Source organism: Pyrus communis, chromosome 12 (assembly GCF_041283825.1).
Source record: "Pyrus communis isolate YQ-2024b chromosome 12, ASM4128382v1, whole genome shotgun sequence".
Classification (NCBI taxonomy): domain Eukaryota; kingdom Viridiplantae; phylum Streptophyta; class Magnoliopsida; order Rosales; family Rosaceae; genus Pyrus; species Pyrus communis.
The window spans coordinates 12,028,493-12,048,812 of NC_142576.1; the positions used below are offsets into that span (position 1 = coordinate 12,028,493).

The 20,320-nt window shown below is 36.7% G+C and overlaps 2 long non-coding RNA genes across 3 annotated transcripts; both read left to right on the forward strand.

The window, feature by feature from the left end:
• The first annotated feature begins 2,252 nt into the window (after positions 1-2,252).
• Positions 2,253-4,003, forward strand: LOC148692348 (uncharacterized). The gene is made up of 2 exons (XR_015954147.1): positions 2,253-2,903; positions 3,106-4,003. It is a non-coding gene; the product is annotated as an uncharacterized LOC148692348 (long non-coding RNA).
• A 7,066-nt stretch (positions 4,004-11,069) lies between these two features.
• LOC137745939 (uncharacterized) lies at positions 11,070-16,283 on the forward strand. 2 transcript variants are annotated; one of them, XR_011069749.2, is made up of 6 exons: positions 11,070-11,579; positions 12,645-12,781; positions 14,008-14,169; positions 14,349-14,427; positions 14,523-14,928; positions 15,359-16,283. It is a non-coding gene; the product is annotated as an uncharacterized LOC137745939 (long non-coding RNA). The 2 variants fall into 2 exon arrangements; XR_011069748.2 differs by having other exon boundaries at positions 14,008-14,427.
• The last annotated feature ends 4,037 nt before the right edge of the window (positions 16,284-20,320 follow it).

Below are 20,320 nucleotides of genomic sequence, written 5' to 3' on the forward strand. Positions count from 1 at the left end.
TCGGTGAACTGCCCAATTTTAAAACCTTCCTCACACTAAAGTAAGTGGTCCAACACAACTAAAAAGGGAAATTGCCAAACATAACCCTTTTTTTAATCTTATAATTGAAATAAGAGCCATGTACAATAGCGAAATGACAAAAATACCCACATATAAAATGTAAAATCTCACAAGTGATTACTTCATTCTTTTATTTCAAAGATAGAGTTATGAGCTCTGAGTTTTTGGGTTGGCTCAGATATGTGAGCATATCATGTGCATGTCGTGTAACATAATGAGTTCGATGAAAAAACTGGGATCTTCTCCTTCCTCACCAAACTCTTATTGTACCAAACTTTCTTCTTCACTTCCCCTCATTCTCCTCTTCTTCTCCTCCTTCTCGTCCCCCTCCCCCACAACCCTCTAAATCAACATCGCATATGGATTAATCTTTATAGGAACAAATTACGCCTTCAAAGAAGAACCCATATGGATTCACACTTTTACGAAGAAAAGGGAAAACTGAGAGAGAGAGAGAGAGAGAGAGAGAGAGAGAGAGAGAGGAGAAAAACTCATTATTGCCTTGCTTAATGTTTGGAATTCAGCCAATCAAAATTTTGTACTACTAAAAACCTAAAAATTAGGGAACGTCAATTTCAAGCGCTCCTACAGCCACCAGAGATCGACGGCGATGGCGTCTGCTGCCCTTTCCTTTGCAGCAATACCCCTCATTTCCTTGAATGTCTTAGCCGATTCTCCGCCTCCAAAAGTCGCCCCCACTCCATTCAGTACAAGTACTGCCCTTAGGTTCTCAAGATCTTCAAAGGAAAGCTCCAGATGCGTGACTATATCAACCAAGAGTTTGCTCAGCTACAGGTCTTTGCTCTCTTGGTTTTTGTCAATATCCCACTTTAGAGAGAGTATGGAGAGGGAGAGAAATGAAAAAATAGGAGGAATTAACCCATTTATATACCCACGTGGGCATGGGCTTATTTGTTTCCACTTTTTTTTTACTATTTGAAAGTCGGCCTAAAAATTAATGTGCCCACGTGGTTACCCTTCATTATGCCATTTGTCTTCTTCGGGACCGCCCTAGGGAAGGCTCCCTTTTGGGTTGGACTAAGGCTAAAAGATAAAAAGGACTGAGCACCACTAGTACAAGTTACAAGTTAATTTTACGGTCATCTTTGTAACATTATCCTTGTACTGTCAATTTTGAAATCTTAATTCATCTTTTTTTTGTTACATACTGTTGTTTTTATCGGACCTTGCTTCATAAGATTCAAATATCTATAGGGATGGAACTAGAATTTTACATCGAATTATATATATATATATATATATATATATATATATATATATATTTTCTGATTATTTCATAAAAAGTGTGTAATTCTGTGGCAATTCTAAAAATAGTATGATTACTTAATTTAATTTCAAAAATAGTGTGAGTTATTTTGTTGTATTTCTAGAAATAATGTTTATCTTGTTTCTAGTGTGGGTTATCTTGGTTCAGTTTTAGAAATAGTATGAGTTATTTACGGTAGTTCTAGAAATAGTGTGAGTTATTTTGGTTGAGTTTAAAAATAGTGTGGTTATTTTATTTTGTTATAGTTCTAGAAATAGTGTTTATTTTGTTCCATTCTAGAAATAGTGTGAGTTATTTTTGTTCAACTTTCATAAAAATGTGTAACTTTATTGTGGTTCCAAAAATAATATGGTTTAATTTAGTTCACTTTCAGAATGTTTTGTTATAGTTCTAGAAATAATGTGAGTTATTTTGATCCAATTTCATAAATAGTGTGGGTTATTTTGCTATAGTTCCATAAATAGTGTAAGTTATTTTGATTTAGTTTCGTCAATGTTTTCAAGCCATTTTGGTTAGTTTTCTGAATAAAAAAAAAAAATAGTCCAAACAACTAGTATTTTTAAGTTTAAGGAACTAAAACCCTCCCTATGCTAGAGCCCACCTTAGCTTTGTTAGTAACTCTGATGTTGCTTTTAGTAATTTAAAATTATCAAAGTTCTCAAAAGAAATTACTTTTTTTTATTTTTTATTATCAAACTAACTTTTATTTGACAGGTTGAAACGAATTACACGCAACTGTGAAGAATTTGTACCTTAAACCTAATAATGACCTGATTAAAAATCGTGTGGTGTAGGACTAGGACCATGCTTAAAAAATGGAACAAAAGCTAAAACCCAAGCTAAAACTCAAGTACTAGTAGACCACGCCTAGAAAATGGAACAAAAGCTAAAAGCCTAACTAAAACTCAAGTACAGTACAGGTACAAAGGAAGCCGGAAAAACCCAAGTATAACTGATGGACGGTCTTTGAACAAAAATAAATAAATAAATAAAAAATAAATACATAGACAGTCCCGTTCTTCAAGCCAGCCGTCAGATGTAATCCAACGGTAGAGAAAGAAAAAAACAATTCTTGTTTACATTTCTCGCTCTTCCTCCGCACCTTATTCCCGTCTCCTTCTCCCCTGCAGTTCTCCTAACAAAAATGGAATCCCAAGAAAAAACCCCCACACAGCCCGCCGCCCAACGCCGTCGTTCGTCGATCTCCGTCGATCGGCTTTCTTCGTAGATTTCCCTCGTTCGTCGTTCATCTTCTTCTAGATGAGGAAGAGACGCGGAGAGGGATTGGAGAGAAAATTAAAGTGGATTGGAGATCTGAGATTTCTATGAATTGCTAATTCCTTAATTTTCTCTCTCTTTTCTCACACCTTTGCTCTGTCAATCCTCTCGGCGTCTCTTCCTCATCTAGAAGACGATGAGCGACGAACGAGGGAGACTCAGTTCTCCAATCCACTGTATTGTTGTTAACGATACGGATAAAGTGGATTGTGGATCTGTGATGAAGAGGAGGTGGTACTTTGCTCTTCAGTCGGGGAAAATTTGTTAGTCAGACTAGGTATGCAAATATCTTTTTTTACTCTACATCTAATTATCTAATTTTCACTTGGATAGAAATTTATCTACGATAATACAGGTTTAATGTTATTGGTTTGTTTATTCAAGTTCTGATAACTACTTGATAACTACAAACTTGTTGGATATAACTACTTTGCTTTGTTTTATTCAAGTTCTGATAACTACAAACTTGTTGGATATAGCGACAGTGATTGGGCAGGAGATTCCGACGATAGAAAAAGCACTACTGGATTTGTGTTCTTCATAGGAGACACTGCATTCACATGGATGTCGAAGAAGCAACTGATTGTCACTCTCTCTACCTGCGAAGCTGAATATGTAGCTGCTACTTCATGTGTCTGCCATGCAATCTGGCTGAGAAACTTGCTGAAAGAATTAAGAATGCGACAAGAAGAGCCAACAAAGATCTATGTCAACAACAAGTCTGCAATAGCTCTAGCAAAGAATCCAGTATTCCATAACAGGAGCAAACATATAGATACCCGTTATCACTACATAAGAGAGTGCATTGCAAGAAAGGATGTGCAAGTCGAATACGTGAAGTCTCAAGACCAAATCGCAGACATATTCACCAAGCCACTCAAACAAGAAGACTTTGTCAGACTAAGAAACTCAATCGGCGTCACAAGACAAGATTAAGGGGGGATGTTGAATGGTAATCTTGTATTCGGCCCATGACAAGTGATCCAACCCAAAGCCTATTGTGCAAATGCTAGAAAATTCTAGCAATCTATGTCGGTGATAGTAGCTGGAAAATTCCAGCAATGGAAGTCGGTGGGAGTGTGTGCATGATCATGCACTGGAAAGTTCAAAAAATTGAGGACATTATGCAAGCCAATGTCGGTGTGCATTCTAGAAAGGTCTAGCTGATTGTAAACTTGTATGGTTGAAATGCAAAGCCTAAAGGCGGTGGGCAGTAGTAAGTCGGCAAAGTATGCTTATAAATATAGGTATGTGCGTGTGTTGTGATGCAAGAACTAAGAAAGAGAGCAAGAAGTGAGAAAAAGAGTGAAGTGTGAGTGTGTTTGAGTGTTTTCTCTTGTATTAAGATTGTGTGAGAATAAAAAAATTTGTATAACACTTTGAGTATTTTTTTTCTTTCTCTTGCCTATCGAATTCCGCTGCATTACATTCTCCTTTGTGAGATAAACATCTCCAAAGTAGTGAAGCATTTTTAAACCCCAACATCCTCCCCTTGTTCAACATGCATTCTTTCAATCATGATCATTGGTATGTCTTGACATATTATCAGAGGACTGAATTTATGAGATGATTATGACAGTAACCTTATCTGGCGATAAATGAAGTCACACCAACTTTTCTCTTTTCAGAACTGACTACGAGGGTTTTGTCAGAGACCTCACAAAGCAATTTGTTCAGCATCATCCCTTAAGACTTGATACTTACATGGCATCTACAATACAGGTTTCGACTGGGAAACCTTCATTTTCAATACAATTTTTTTTTTTGTTTTTTTGGTTGCTATGCTAAATGGCTAGTAAATTTAGCATCATAACTATGGTATGAAAGCCCTATGATTTTATGGGTATAATCTTTGCAATTCAGATGGTTATACCACCCTTTTATTCTTTTCACAATATGGGTACTCAAATGACTTGACTTACATTCTTGATACGGCAGGCATTCGATGCACCATGGCTGATAATTCAGGCTAATGCTATATACTTCTCCAGTTGTACGCTATCTCTGTCCAATGATCAGCACATCTTGAATCAATATTATGCGCTGGTAAGTTTCAGACACGAGTGCTATCTTTCTATATCATGGCCCATCATAACCAAGAGTAACATGGTATACTCACAAAAATTCATGTCTAAATCTAGGTATTCAAAACGCTAGTAGGAAAAATGAGTAAGTCAGCAGATGCAGTCATGAGAGCTACGTGTTCTTCTGCTCTGGGTTTATTATTAAAATTCTCGAAGTCATCCTCATGGAAATTAGCTCGAGTTGATCGTACGGACTCAAGTCACTCAATACCAAAGGGCCATGACTTTTCAGTCTAGAATGAAGTAGAAAGCCATAAAGGAGAAATTAAATTGATCATCTTCACCTGTGTGCAAGGAAATGTTGAGAATTAAGCTGCCTACTAGCATTAAGATCAATCTGCAGAAGTTAATCCTGCAGTTCAAATCGAGAGGAAGCTGAGAATCAAGAGATGAACAACTTGCCAATTTTAGAAAGGAGCCGTTGAGTTTGAATTGCAACGGCTAGTTTCATTTTCCATTGTTAGAAAGTTCACAGCTGGTATTTTTGTTTTATTTAGTCGTACTATGCATTCTCATCCCCGTCCAGATGGATGGATGATATCCTCTAGAGCCCTTAGTGGCCGGAGAAGAGTACTAGATCCCTAAAATGTAGGATTAGGTTTTTGACCAAGTTGAGGGGCATATAGCCTTTGTAATTTCATTCTCGAAAATATAGGAAATATACAGACTCTTCCTCTCCTTCTTATTCTCCCTCAAAAATCACAGATTCATTAAAAACAATCTGTAGAAAAAGTTTCAATCTTTACTAAGATTATTAAATCTATCAGGATGCCTGGTACCATTTCAAACAGGAAACACATCACGATGTTTGATGACTGTGAAATGGAAGTCCCATTGCAAGATGCAGAACGAAGCAGCGTAGGAGAATCGTGAAATTCAGCATTGACCTTCAATATATAGGGTTACCGGGGCCATAAATTTCTCGAATTGTTGTAAATCATGTCAATTGTGTTGTATCTTTGTAAATCAAACATTTACCTCGGGTCGCTTGTGTATTTTGTGTGTTATAGATGTAACATTATTTTGTTCCACTCAAAACGTCATCTCGGAGATTGTACATTCGTGCGGTTTTCACGTACTATCGGTTTTACAGGTTTTAGGCAAACGATTTGTAACTTGAACACAAAGGAGATGTGGTTTGAGATGTTTCATGGTTTATTGTTTTGAGGCAATTCTGAATATTAGTGTGTTGATTGATTCGGAGTCGTGCTTGGCCATAATATGTAATATTTCCTGCCTCTCCATCTATTGATATTGAATTGTCAGTTTTATTCACCCGCGGGACTCCATTTGGTCCCATAAGCTTTGCGTGTAAATGTTGTGCGACTGCCTCATTCTCGTAAATCTATTGGGTGTTGATTCCTTACCCGTAAATGTCGCGCGCCTGCATCATTCTCATAAATCTATTGGGTGTTGAATTCCTTACGCGTAAATGTCGCGCAACTGCATCATTCTGCAAGTTATGTGAAGTGGTTTAACAGAGTCCTCATAACTGAGTAGAGAGAAATGTTAGGATCAGCAGCAGCAAATTGCATCATTGTCCAGTAGCAAGAGAGATACTATATCCCTCGAGTAACATGAGAACCTCCTGCTTCATATATGATAATCTGTCTATCCAATTTTCTTCCCAATACCATAGCGTCCGAAGAGCCCCAGCTTCACTTTGTCGTGTTTCCTTTCATGGCCCAATGACACATGATACCGATGATCGACATCGCCAGACTCTTGGCGCAAAGAGGCCTCATCATCACCATCGTCACTACGCCGCACAATGCCGCGCGATTTCAAAACGTTGTGACTCGTGCTGTGCAGTCGGGGCTCCAAATGAGGGTAGCCCTACTAGAATTTCCATACGAAAAAGCGGGGTTGCGTGCTGGGTGTGAGAACTTTGACCTGCTTCCTTCGCAAGGAAGAAACCCTAGTTTTAAGTGTGCAAACAAGAAGAAGGTAGAACTCCATTGATTCGAAGTATTGTAATCTCTATCTCCCTCTTTGCCGATGAGGTCTGCGACTTTCATAGGATTGATATGAAATTTTGATGCCTTCTACAACGAATCAATCTATTTGTCTCTTGAATCTTCATTACATAAGCAAAACGTACAAAACCCTAAATTGTATATTATTGTTCATATATGTAGGGTGATTAAATTAGGTTTTACAAAATCTTTTTAGTTTTGTCAATTTTGGTCATTGATGATTTTTCTACTTCTTTTAGCTTTTTGAATCAAACAAACAACTTGATTTCATTCGTCTGCGCTTTCAATTTTTTTTATTATAGCAGTTTCGTTTCCGTTGAGTATTAATCCTATCACCTTTTTTTTTTTTAATCATTCCTTTTTAGTTATTTATTAGGATTCATTTTTTTACAAAATGAAAGAGGAGATTTCATCCAACGCATTGTAGGGAGGGAGATGGAGGTTACAGTATTTTCATGTTTTTGTTTTTCTTATTTTTTATTTTATTTTTTACGCTAGGTTCAAAGTTTGATTATTGGTTTTTTCAATTTTATCCTATTAGATATTAATTTTTAATTTAGATTAGTGTTTTCTTTGTTAGTTATAATCCACATCATCATCCAAGTCATTTAATGTTTAAAACTCTCCGCATCACTTTTAATCTAGACCGTTGAATGTTATAAAATCTAAAGACTACAAGGAAGTGTAAAAATGTTTGTTAAAATATTTGTCCCTTGATCCTATATATAACAATTCAATAATAAACGGTTTCAACTTTAATTCTTGTTCTAATTGCTACCAATATGTTTTCTTTGTTTGTAATGTAGGCTTGACACAAGCTCAACCTCAACCTTGTATAAGTTCAAACTCAATGTCTCCTCCAAATGCTTCTTCTACATCTCAAGCTTGAAGAATTGATCAATGAATTTGTCAAACTAAAATTTTGGTACGATAATTGGTATGAGCGTTTTGGTTCGGTAACCATACCAAACCTACCCATGTACATATCTCCCTAGATTTTTTTAAATGCAAAACCAACTTTCTCACCCTCCTTTGAATTCGAACCACCCATCATTACTATCATTTATTTTTGTAACAGAAGAATAAAAATTGAAAATTTTCTTTAGGAGAGAAATAGTTTGTTGTTATGGTGGAGGGGAATCAATCCAGATTGAATCTACATAAGATGCATAGGTATGATTGTTTTCAGTCACTACGATAAAATGCCACTTGATTTTGTTTAAAAATCTATTTATCTTTTTTTTTATTATTAAGGAAAAGGGGACGAGTTCGAAACTATTACAGTAATTTAGGATTGAGAAGCTTCAAATTCAAGATACATGAGTAGAAACCCAACATCTTATCCACTAGAATATTAGACTACATACATCTATTTATCTTATAACTATATTTGATAAATAGATTGAGCATTTGTTCTTTTGAGTTGTATATTTATTGATACTTTTTTAGACTTGCAATTATTTTTTAAATTCATATACAAACTACAATCTGTTTCAACTTATAGATTTTTTTTTTCAATCTAGTGGTAGTTACATTCTTATTTCAATAAATTTGTTTCAAGAGCCCCTCACTAACTTTAGATCTCAAACAGTTATTATTCTGAAGTACATGATTAGAAAATTATCACGAGATTTTTTGGTCATGTTGATTGTTGTTGGGAGTTGGCCCTTTACATAAAGTTTCAAGTTCCATTAGCTAATAAATAAATAAATGGTTAACAAAAGACATGGATAGGGTGGTGTCACCCATTTTTTTAATTCATTAAATTCAAGTTTAAATTATTTCACACATTAATATAACAAATTGATGCGATATGACTCATTAAGATAACAAGTTAAAACAGTAAATAGAAAAGTTTTGCGAAGTCTAGAGTATTGTGATTGATATTCACGAATTTTTTTCTTTTGGAAAACTAATGAAAACAACCAAAAATTGTGCCATTTTACTATTAAGAACAAAATTTTTTTGATGATTCCCAATTTGTCTTCTTTTTTTTTTTCGGTGAACTGCCCAATTTGAAAACCTTCCTCACACTAAAGTAAGTGGTCCAACACAACTAAAAAGGGAAATTGCCAAAAATGACCCCTTTTTTTATCTTATAATTGAAATAAGAGCCATGTACAAAAGCGAAATGACAAAAATACCCACATATAAAATGTAAAATCTCACAAGTGATTACTTCATTCTTTTATTTCGAAGATAGAGTTATGAGCTCTGAGTTTTTGGGTTGGCTCAGATATGTGAGCATATCATGTGCATGTCGTGTAACATAATGAGTTCGATGAAAAAACTGGGATCTTCTCCTTCCTCACCAAACTCTTATTGTACCAGACTTTCTTCTTCACTTCCCCTCATTCTCCTCTTCTTCTCCTCCTTCTCGTCCCCCTCCCCCACAACCCTCTAAATCAACATCGCATATGGATTAATCTTTATAGGAACAAATTACGCCTTCAAAGAAGAACCCATATGGATTCACACTTTTACGAAGAAAAGGGAAAACTGAGAGAGAGAGAGAGAGAGAGAGAGAGAGAGAGAGAGAGAGAGAGATGAGAGAGAGGAGAAAAACTCATTATTGCCTTGCTCAATGTTTGGAATTCACCCAATCAAAATTTTGTACTACTAAAAACCTAAAAATTAGGGAACGTCAATTTCAAGCGCTCCCGCAGCCACCAGAGATTGACGGCAATGGCGTCTGCTGCCTTTTCCTCTGCAGCCATACCCCTCATTTCCTTGAATGTCTTAGCCGATTCTCCGCCTCCAAAAGTCGCCCCCACTCCAGTCAGTACAAGTACTGCCCTTAGGCTCTCAAGATCGTCAAAGGAAAGCTCCAGATGCATGACTATATCAACCAAGAGTTTGCTCAGCTACAGGTCTTTGCTCTCTTGGTTTTTGTCAATTTCCCACTTTAGAGAGAGTATGGAGAGGGAGAGAAATGAAAAAATAGGAGGAATTAACCCATTTATATGCCCACGTGGGCATGGGCTTATTTGTTTCCACTTTTTTTTACTATTTGAAAGTCGGCCTAAAAATTGATGTGCCCACGTGGATACCCTTCATTATGCCATTTGTCTTCTTCGGGACCGCCCTAGGGAAGGCTCCCTTTTGGGTTGGACTGAGGCTAAAAGAAAAAAAGGACTGAGCACCACTAGTACAAGTTACAAGTTAATTTTACGGTCATCTTTGTAACATTATCCTCGTACTGTCAATTTTGAAATCTTAATTCATCTTTTTTTGTTACATACTGTTGTTTTTATCGGACCTTGCTTCATAAGATTCAAATATCTATAGGGATGGAGCTAGAATTTTACATCGAATTATATATTTTTTTTCTTCTGATTATTTCATAAAAAGTGTGTAATTCTGTGGCAATTCTAAAAATAGTATGATTACTTAATTTAATTTCAAAAATAGTGTGAGTTATTTTGTTGTATTTCTAGAAATAATGTTTATCTTGTTTCTAGTGTGGGTTATCTTGGTTCAGTTTTAGAAATAGTATGAGTTATTTACGGTAGTTCTAGAAATAGTGTGGGTTATTTTGGTTGAGTTTAAAAATAGTGCAGTTATTTTATTTTGTTATAGTTCTAGAAATAGTGTTTATTTTGTTCCATTCTATAAATAGTGTGAGTTATTTTTGTTCAACTTTCATAAAAATGTGTAACTTTATTGTGGTTCCAAAAATAATATGGTTTAATTTAGTTCACTTTCAGAATGTTTTGTTATAGTTCTAGAAATAATGTGAGTTATTTTGATCCAGTTTCATAAATAGTGTGGGTTATTTTGCTATAGTTCCAGAAATAGTGTAAGTTATTTTGATTTAGTTTTGTCAATGTTTTCAAGCCATTTTGGTTAGTTTTCTGAATAAAAAAAAAAAAAAAAAGGTCCAAACAACTAGTATTTTTAAGTTTAAGGAACTAAAACCCTCCCTATGCTAGAGCCCACCTTAGCTTTGTTAGTAGCTCTGCTGTTGCTTTTAGTAATTTAAAATTATCAAAGTTCTCAAAAGAAATTACTTTTAGTAATTTAAAATTATCAAACTAACTTTTGTTTGACAGGTTGAAACGAATTACACGCGACTTTGAAGAATTTGTACCCCAAACCCGATAACGACCTGATTAAAAATCGTGTGGTGTAGGACTAGGACCATGCTTAAAAAATGGAACAAAAGCTAAAACCCAAGCTAAAACTCAAGTACTAGTAGACCACGCCTAGAAAATGGAACAAAAGCTAAAAGCCTAACTAAAACTCAAGTACAGTACAGGTACAAAGGAAGCCGGAAAAACCCAAGTATAACTGATGGACGGTCTTTGAACAAAAATAAATAAATAAATAAAAAATAAATACATAGACAGTCCCGTTCTTCAAGCCAGCCGTCAGATGTAATCCAACGGTAGAGAAAGAAAAAAACAATTCTTGTTTACATTTCTCGCTCTTCCTCCGCACCTTATTCCCGTCTCCTTCTCCCCTGCAGTTCTCCTAACAAAAATGGAATCCCAAGAAAAAACCCCCACACAGCCCGCCGCCCAACGCCGTCGTTCGTCGATCTCCGTCGATCGGCTTTCTTCGTAGATTTCCCTCGTTCGTCGTTCATCTTCTTCTAGATGAGGAAGAGACGCGGAGAGGGATTGGAGAGAAAATTAAAGTGGATTGGAGATCTGAGATTTCTATGAATTGCTAATTCCTAAATTTTCTCTCTCTTTTCTCACACCTTTGCTCTGTCAATCCTCTCGGCGTCTCTTCCTCATCTAGAAGACGATGAGCGACGAACGAGGGAGACTCAGTTCTCCAATCCACTGTATTGTTGTTAACGATACGGATAAAGTGGATTGTGGATCTGTGATGAAGAGGAGGTGGTACTTTGCTCTTCAGTCGGGGAAAATTTGTTAGTCAGACTAGGTATGCAAATATCTTTTTTTACTCTACATCTAATTATCTAATTTTCACTTGGATAGAAATTTATCTACGATAATACAGGTTTAATGTTATTGGTTTATCTTTTGTTTAAGTTTTAGTGTTTTATTATCTACATCTATTGGTGGTCTTTTAGTTTCGTGCTTGTATTTTGTAATTAGTGTAATTAGTAGTGTAGGTTTTAGATTCTAGAATGTTTTAAGAGTTGTGGAGTTTATTGGAGTATTAGAAACTATGAAAAAATCTTGCTTGATTTATGGTTGGTGGTTGCCGCATTGGAGAAGCAAGAGCAACCAAAATCCAGAAACAAACCATTTTTGTTAGTGACTTGCAGGGTATGTGTTGGTATCCTGTGTAATCTGTTCTTGTGATTCCGTATCTGAATGAAGAACTGAAACTCTAGCTTAAGTCGTGACTGATTTTTTGTGTGTATTGGTAATTCAAAATTAAAAGAAGAACAACAATAAGCCAAAACAAAACCATGTTCTGGCTGCTGTGCAGTGCTCAGGGTTATGTATGTGTGCTTGCGTACTCGTGTGATTCCAATTCCAAGTTATGAATACGGAACGGAATCTATCTTATTTTCTGCTTGTGGAACCCAAATATCCTTCTTTGTATGTGTGTTTGTAAAAATGGGTTATGTGATGGATCGTGGGTTCCTTTTGTTTATAAAAAATAAAAAATGAAAAATAAAAAAATTGTTTTATACTTATGCTAAAGTTACATGGATCCATCCAAGTTCTACTGAGGTTTAGCTTAAATGTTAGTCTTACACAATCTGTTTTTGGGTGTTGTTTGGGTTCCACTGAAAAGAAACAAGAATGTTTGAATTAGGGCTCATGGATTATATAGCAGAAATAGTATTTTTTTTTTTTTCAAGAGTTTCATTGACTAGAATTAATAATAGGCTGAAAGTATTTTGGTGTTGGTCTACGTTCAAAGTAGTGGCATTTGGTGTAAATTCCTAGTAAATATATGTTATTGCAACCTCAGCATCAATTTTTCAACTGATGACTTGAATTGAATTTCTTGATGTTTTGTGAATTGAAGGTGCCTGGTGTTGCTTCTGTGGAAGTAATTGGAGGGCATAGAGTTGACTTCCATGATGACAGACGGGTTGGTGAACTTCTGAGGTTAATGATTGAACTATTGGAGGGCATAGAGTTGACTTCCATGATGACAGACGGGTTAGTGAACTTCTGAGGCTAATGATTGAACTAACTCTCCCTAATTATTTTCTGTAGAGAGTTGTAGATGATGCTGCAAATGATTGCTGATCACACCGGTAGATTACTAACTAAGCCCTTTAACCCTTCAAAAGAATCAGGTTATATGAATAAAAGTTCATCGGTTGGTAATAGACTATTAGTTAAATGATTCCGAGTGACTAAAAAAACTGTAACGAAAATATGATCATATATGTAAAACCCAAGGCTAAGAAGCATAACTAAAAGCAAAAAGATACTCTTGACAGTTGCAGTATGAGACATAAACAAATCAATTAAAATTTCCAATTCGGAATGAGTTTGGCATGTAGATGTTTTCAAAGAACAAAAACATTTTCCATCATCAGAATGCACCCGGGATACTAACACCAATGAAAATTATCGTAAAAGGGGAAAAAAAAAACACTGTAGAATGAAATTGCTGTTCTTGAGCTTGCCGTTAGGTTTGGGCAAAAGGGTAAACTCTAGTTGAAGGAAGAGAATAATTAGAGACTAACTAACCGTTGCCTTCTATTTCACTTGTTTGGGGATGGGGAGGGGGCATTGGAATGATTCCAAGTCCGTACAGAAATTGGGTTTTGTTTGGATTTTCCTCAGCTGCTTTGTACGCTGTATGCTGCCATTTTACCGGAAGCTAATCTAAACTTGTGTATCAACTATCAAGTAATGGGAAAAGATAAAGGAAAGGATAACTCTATTCATTCATGTAATACATACGAAAAAGAAAATTAAACATGGAAAGAAGAGGGAGCATAGAAATAAGAAATATTTGCTTTACCAGTAAGTAGAAGTGGGTAAATCTAAAGAGAAATTCCTAGCTAAAGCCTCAAAAGGAGTAATTCAGACAAATTAAAATTATAATTTCAAGCAGCATACCAGCAAGAAAAGGAACATAAAGAATTGAGAACATTGCAAGAACAAGAAATAATTATTAACAAATGACCATAATATACAAATACCAATTCATGTCAAATCCTCCTTACAATACAATATTTATTTTCCAGTTTCTAATCATGAGTTTTAGGGCGGAACTTCATAGTATTTGTATAAAAACACATGTCAAACCATTGAGCTGATCCTCCTGGCTGAAATGGTGTTTCCTTCTTTATTTTTGTGAAGTTTTTCCTGTCAAAAAGAGATTATGAATTTAATTCTGTTGATTCAATTCTATGTTTTGTGAATTGAAGGTGCCGGGTGTTGCTTCTGTGGAAGTAATTGGAGGGCATAGAGTTGACTTCCATGATGGCAAATGGGTTAGTCCCCCACTTCAAACTCTTCTCCTTCCTCTAAGTTCCAACTTCTACTGTCTCTGAGTCTTATTCCATCACGGAGGAACTGAAATGTCGTAGGTATTTGGATCTGCTTCTTTCTATTTTTGTCGGAGATATTTTTGTGTTTGATTTTTGTTCCTTTATGTGTAGGTATTTTCTTTAAATTTTGATCTTCTTCAGCTTCTATTGCACCATTAAGTTACGTTGCTTGCTAATGTTTCTTTTTCCTGTTTTGCAACACGAATGAAAAAATTAAGCCCAATTAACCGTCATTTAACAGTGAGAGCAAAGGGGAACCGCCCACTTTGTAAGAAGATGCACATTAACCATGCGAAGGTACAACTTTTAGTTTGACGATTGCTTTTAATTTGTGCATCTTCACCTACGACCCGACAATTAATTAATTACTAGCATTCATCTTTCTTTTGCAGTTACCAGAGTATCGTGCTTTACTCTCAACAAGTTAAAGATCTAATGGAGTTTCAAAGTTACAAGCACTATCTTCGGGTTGGGGTTCGTTTCTTCTTTTTTTCTCATCCTTTTCCATTTCTGTTTCCTCATCTTTAAACATTCTAATTTGCTTTTTTATTTGTTTTATTGGTTTACAAAGTTACCTATGGTAAATATAATACAGCTTTCTCTGTCAGTTTTGTATTTTTTGGTTATAAGGGCATTTGTGTCCTTTTCTTTATTGAAGCATTTTGACCCCAAACAGGGACTGCCTTTTATAATAGAGGAGATTTGGGGTCAAAGGGTCCTAGGATCATTAACCAAGGGAGAGAGGGTGAGTTGGGAGGAGAGAAGGCTTGTTTTACCTCATCTTGCCTCAAATTCAAGGTACATCATTCTTTCTTCCTTCCATTTTTGACATTTCTTTTTGTTTTCTGGTTATTTTATAGATTTTACACTCTTAAGTTTTTTGTGATTTAGGTATGCATATAAGTTTTGTGTTTTTGTGATTTATGGTATTCCTATGGCTATAAATTTTTAGTGATTTGAGTTGCATTTTCTTTCTTTGCACCATCATTTATGTTTCATTTTAGTTTTCTGTTCATGTTACAGTTTGTACACCACCTGTTTGACATAATTCCTCAATCACGTTATGTTATGCCTATAAGCTTTTGTGGTTTATACATCTTTCTTTCCTCCTTTTTCCATATTTCCTTTTAGTTTTCTTGTTATGTTACAGACTGTATACGAAGTGTCTGATATTTTTCCTCTTTAGCCAAAATGTGTACCCTTATGTCTGGTTTTTCTTTAATTTTAGTTATGTCTCTACCGCTGCGAGAGCCTATTGCAGCTTTTGGGAGCATCGCTATCCATGCTGCTGTTGTTGGCATGTATTTCATTTTCGGTATAGTTGCTGGTGCCTTCAACATGCATGCTAAGGATCGCGCGTCTGGCCGCAGCAAGTCTGATAATTGGGTGGGGGATATTATATTTGCGTTCAACAAAACTGCTACTTGCTTATATTTTACCAGCGTGACTTTATCAACTGTTGGTTACGGAGACATAGTTCCCCATGACGGAGATAAAGTTGCCATGTTGCTGACAATGCTCTTGATGTTATTGGGTTACTACCTTGTCAGTTTTGTGATTGCCATGGAAGTTGACAGATTGGGTAGTTGGTTGTTGATGCGCTTCCATGAGAGAAGAAGAGGATTCATAAGATTTTTCTGGGCGTGTCTTTGCGGGCCGATGCTCATAGCTTCTGGAGGTATTATGATTAGGTATATGGAGGGGATTTCGTGGGCCGATTCCTTCTATCTATCAGTGGCGTCTGTCACAACTACAGGCTACGGGGATAAGCATTTCAACACATTGTTGGGCAAGTGTTTTGCTAGCATATGGCTTCTGGTCAGCACCATCCTGAGTAGTAAATCTGCACAGTTTATGTTTGACGTGATCATGTGGATTAAAAGAGTGAGAGCTTGTCGTGACTGTGGCACCATTTGCCACACATGTGTTGTCGCGGACTTAACGTCACAAATACACGCAGTACGCATTGGATGAAACTATTATTTTGTTGAACTGTTGTTTTATGGACTCAGATTACATGGATGTAAGGATTTATGAGGGGGTATAGCCTCCTGATGCCCTTCTTTATGGTAATGTAATGGATTAAACTCCTTTGTTAGATACAAAAATCTTTTTATATTTTAAGAGCGTTGGCTCTATGATTCTCATTTTAATCCCTTATTACGGGCTGCTTAGAAGAATAGTTGATATATGCATATATATAATTCTTCAACCTGATGGACAATGTTGTGCTCTCTTTATCCAGAAATGTTGGAATATTGACAAATATGACAGAGAAACATAAACTTGTGTCTAATTTCAACCATTGATCGGGAATGATCTATGGCACCATATTTTAGACAACTTTAAACACAAGAATTCAATCGTTAGATTAAGAGTGATGGCTGAGATTAAACAAGAACTTACGGTGGAACCCATCTAGTGGTGAGCTGGTTTGTACCGTACCAGAATAGAGATAGGAGAGCAAACACGAAGACACTAAGCTCAGAGATTGAATAAAAGTTTTCGTTACAAATATAAGTTCTCTTCTTCACTCTTCGCACTAGATAAGGTGCAAAATTGTTTCAGTGAATGAGAGAGTCAACGAGGAAGTCGGAGTACCTATTTGGAATCGGTGCTTTAAAAGCAAAATTGCAGGAAGATGGTGTAAAAACCCTTTCCATGCCGAAAGGATCCACCAGATGCCATTTTATTGCCATTCTGCCACAAACTGAGATATACATGGGCTCCAGAGCCAAGTCATCTAGAGCATACCTGCCCAAGAGACCACAAAGTTACGGACATCAAAGAAGAAAAAGTAAACCGAAACACTAAACCTCGTTAAACATTAAGTCAAGGTCCTAACAATCCTCCCCCCTAAGAAGAAGCTTATCCTAAAGCGTTGAAGTCAGCGAGTGACCGCATGGTTGCCGCGTTTGAACATCCCACGCTGCAAAAAAATTTCCAGTGTCCAAGCCGAAAGTCCCGTGTCTAACATGGGTGGAAGCACAGAGGAAGGAACCACATGAGAGCCCAACTTAGGCTTAAGAAGAGAGACACGAAAGGTGGGGTGAATGCAAGATTCTGGAGGCAAATCCAAAGTATAGGCTACTTTCCTCACACGAGCAAGGACTTTGTAAGGACCATAATAAGTGGGTGCAAGTTTGGGGCAGTTGGTGTGACTGATAGAGGATTGGCGATAGTTGTGAGAGGAGGAAGACCCAATCGCCAACCGTGAATTCTCACTCAAAAAAATTTTCTAGCATAGTGCCGCATTCTGTCTTGAGCAATCTGCAGGTTCTCACGAAGGTGGCTGAGCAATGCATTACAGTCCACTGATGAGCACATTTTATGTCACATCTTCAACTACTAAGTTTAGACTTTTTAGTCATCTGTTCAATTGATTTAAGTTAGTTTGTCTTATTTTATGTCAAGTATTTCTAGCATAGTGGCGCATTATGTCTTAAGCAATCTACAGGTTCTCACAAAGGTGACGGAGCAAGGCATCACGGTCACGAAGGGTAGTGTCCATTGATGAGCACATTTTATGTCACATCTTCAACTACTAAGTTTAGGCCTTTTAGTCCTCTGTTTAGTTAATTTAAGTTAGTTTGTCTTATTTTATGTCAAGTATTTCTAGCATAGTGGCGCATTCTGTCTTGAGCAATCTACAGGTTCTCACAAAGGTGACGGAGCAAGGCATCACGGTCACGAAGGGTAGTGTCCATTGATGAGCACATTTTATGTCACATCTTCAACTACTAAGTTTAGGCCTTTTAGTCCTCTGTTTAGTTAATTTAAGTTAGTTTGTCTTATTTTATGTCAAGTATTTCTAGCATAGTGGCGCATTCTGTCTTGAGCAATCTGCAGGTTCTCACAAAGGTGAAGGAGAAAGGCATCACAGTCACGAAGGGTGGTGTCCCCTGATGAGCACATTTTATGTCACAACTTCAACTAAGTTTAGAATTTTTAGTCCTCTGTTCAGTTAATTTAAGATAGTTTGTCTTATTTTATGTCAAGTATAAATAAACTTCTCTTTCTTCTCATTCACACTTGTAAGCTCTGATATCAGATTCGTAGAAGGTGCTTTTCATTTTAGGTAATTGACACATGCATGGCTGCATGCAAGTTGTGGCAGCAAGCGGGAATTAGCAGCTCCTGTTCATCAGTCAACTCCCAGGCCTCGAACCATCAATGTAGATCGCTCGGATATAGATGACTTATCCATGGAAGTTGGTTCAGATTATGTCTACTCCAACATATTCAAAATTGGCGCCAATCTAAGCTCTGTAGCATTCCCAGTGCATCCCACACCGACAGATGCTCAGATTCGCAGCTCATGATCTTTGTAGGGCTCAAAATGTCAACTTAAAGTGCTCAAATGAAAATGACTTTTTCATGAAAGTTTCTCCAAATTGTGTCTAATGTAACATATCCATATTTGGGGATAATCTATTCACTGTAGCGTTCTGTGTGCTTGCCCAATAAATGCATAAGTTGGATTTCTAGCCTCTATGGATGAAAGAAGAGTTGGGAGCAACGAGGGAGAGTAATAAACCTGCTGTGGTTGTTGACTAAATGGCAGAAGGAGGTGGAATTCATCATGCGTGAAGACAAGAAGTGATGGAAGTAAAAGAAAAGGAGGAAAAAATTCACCCACTACAAGCAAGTTGTGGCTGCCAAATAATTGCAATACTTGGACTTCCAGCTCTCTTATAACAGAGAGGATCTGCAGAAAACGGGGGAGAGGAGAGTCATTCTATTTCAGTTTGTCCTTTGTTTTATCTCCTTTTCCATGTCTTAAAAACACTTTAGTTTATGTATTTTGTTACTATGAGTGGCTAAACTCCTTAACCCTAGTTAAGGAGGAAACAACCATTATGAAATAAGTTTCGTTTCCGTTAGCTCTTCAATTCCCTTGATGATCTTATTAATGCCTATGATTCTTGCTTCAAACGGTTAAAGGAAGTATTTGTTCTTTTCATTTTTAATGTCATGCATTCTTGATAGTTTTGAAGCCAAACTTCATTGAACCATGCTTGGTTTTGTAATTCTTATCAAACTTTGATCTTGTATCATTCAAATATTATTCTTCACATAGGATGCTTAGCATGCTTTGATCTTATGTAGTTCAATGATTAGTTTACATGTGATGCTTCGAATTTATATCTTTAAGCGAAGAAGAATTTAATATGATTAATGCTACTTTGTGAGCTAGGAATTGTTAGATAAATAATTAGGAATTTATGGATTAATGGGAATGGCCGATACCTTGGTTAATTTTCTCATTTGTTTTCTTCACTAATTTCATATTCACGTGATTAGCTTGCTCAACACAACTACTTTTCTACAACTAAGTTAGTATTAAGTTAATTCGGGTTTGATTAGGTTTTCCATCATTTTAATAAATTTCTGTGGATTCGACCACGTACTTACACTCCTTTATATTTCAATAGATTTGTGCGCTTGAGAGTATAAATTTAAAACATACCAATTTTTGGCACAACATTCACAAGGTGAATTGGTGAACCAGGTAATTATATAAGACGTGACTCGCAGTGGAGGGTGACAATAGACAGCTTCAAAGGGAGTCATTTGGGTGGCCGAATGAAAGGTAATATTGTACCACCATTCAGCCCACGAAAACCATTTAACACAAGACATTGGTTTATCACCGACCAAGCTACGCAGGTAATGTGCCAACGTTCCATTCAATACCTCCGTTTGGCCATCGAACTGAGGGTGGTAGAGGCCAAGTTGTGACAGAGCTAAGAATCGTGCAACTTGAAGAAGGATTCCTAGAAGTGACTAATGAAGATGGGGTCACGGTAACTTACAATTGTTGCGGGCATGCCACGAAGGTGGAACGCCCCACAAAGAAAATCTTCAGCCACCTTAGCCGCAGAATATGGATGTTTGACGAGTATGAAATGCGCATACTCGGAGAGGTGATCGACTACAACCAATATTGCATTGCGTCCCTGTGTAGAGGGAAGGCATTCGATAAAATCCATAACAATGTGTATCCATATTTTAGATGGAATTGGAAGTGGCTGAACCAAACTCTGTGGTTTAATAGTTCCGTAACTTGTTCGCTGGCATGTATCACAGCTAGCAACGAAGGACTTAACTTCCTTCCTTAAACCTGGCCAATTGAAATTTCAACCAACGCGTTTGTAGGTGTGAAGGAGGCCCGAGTTTATGACAGTGG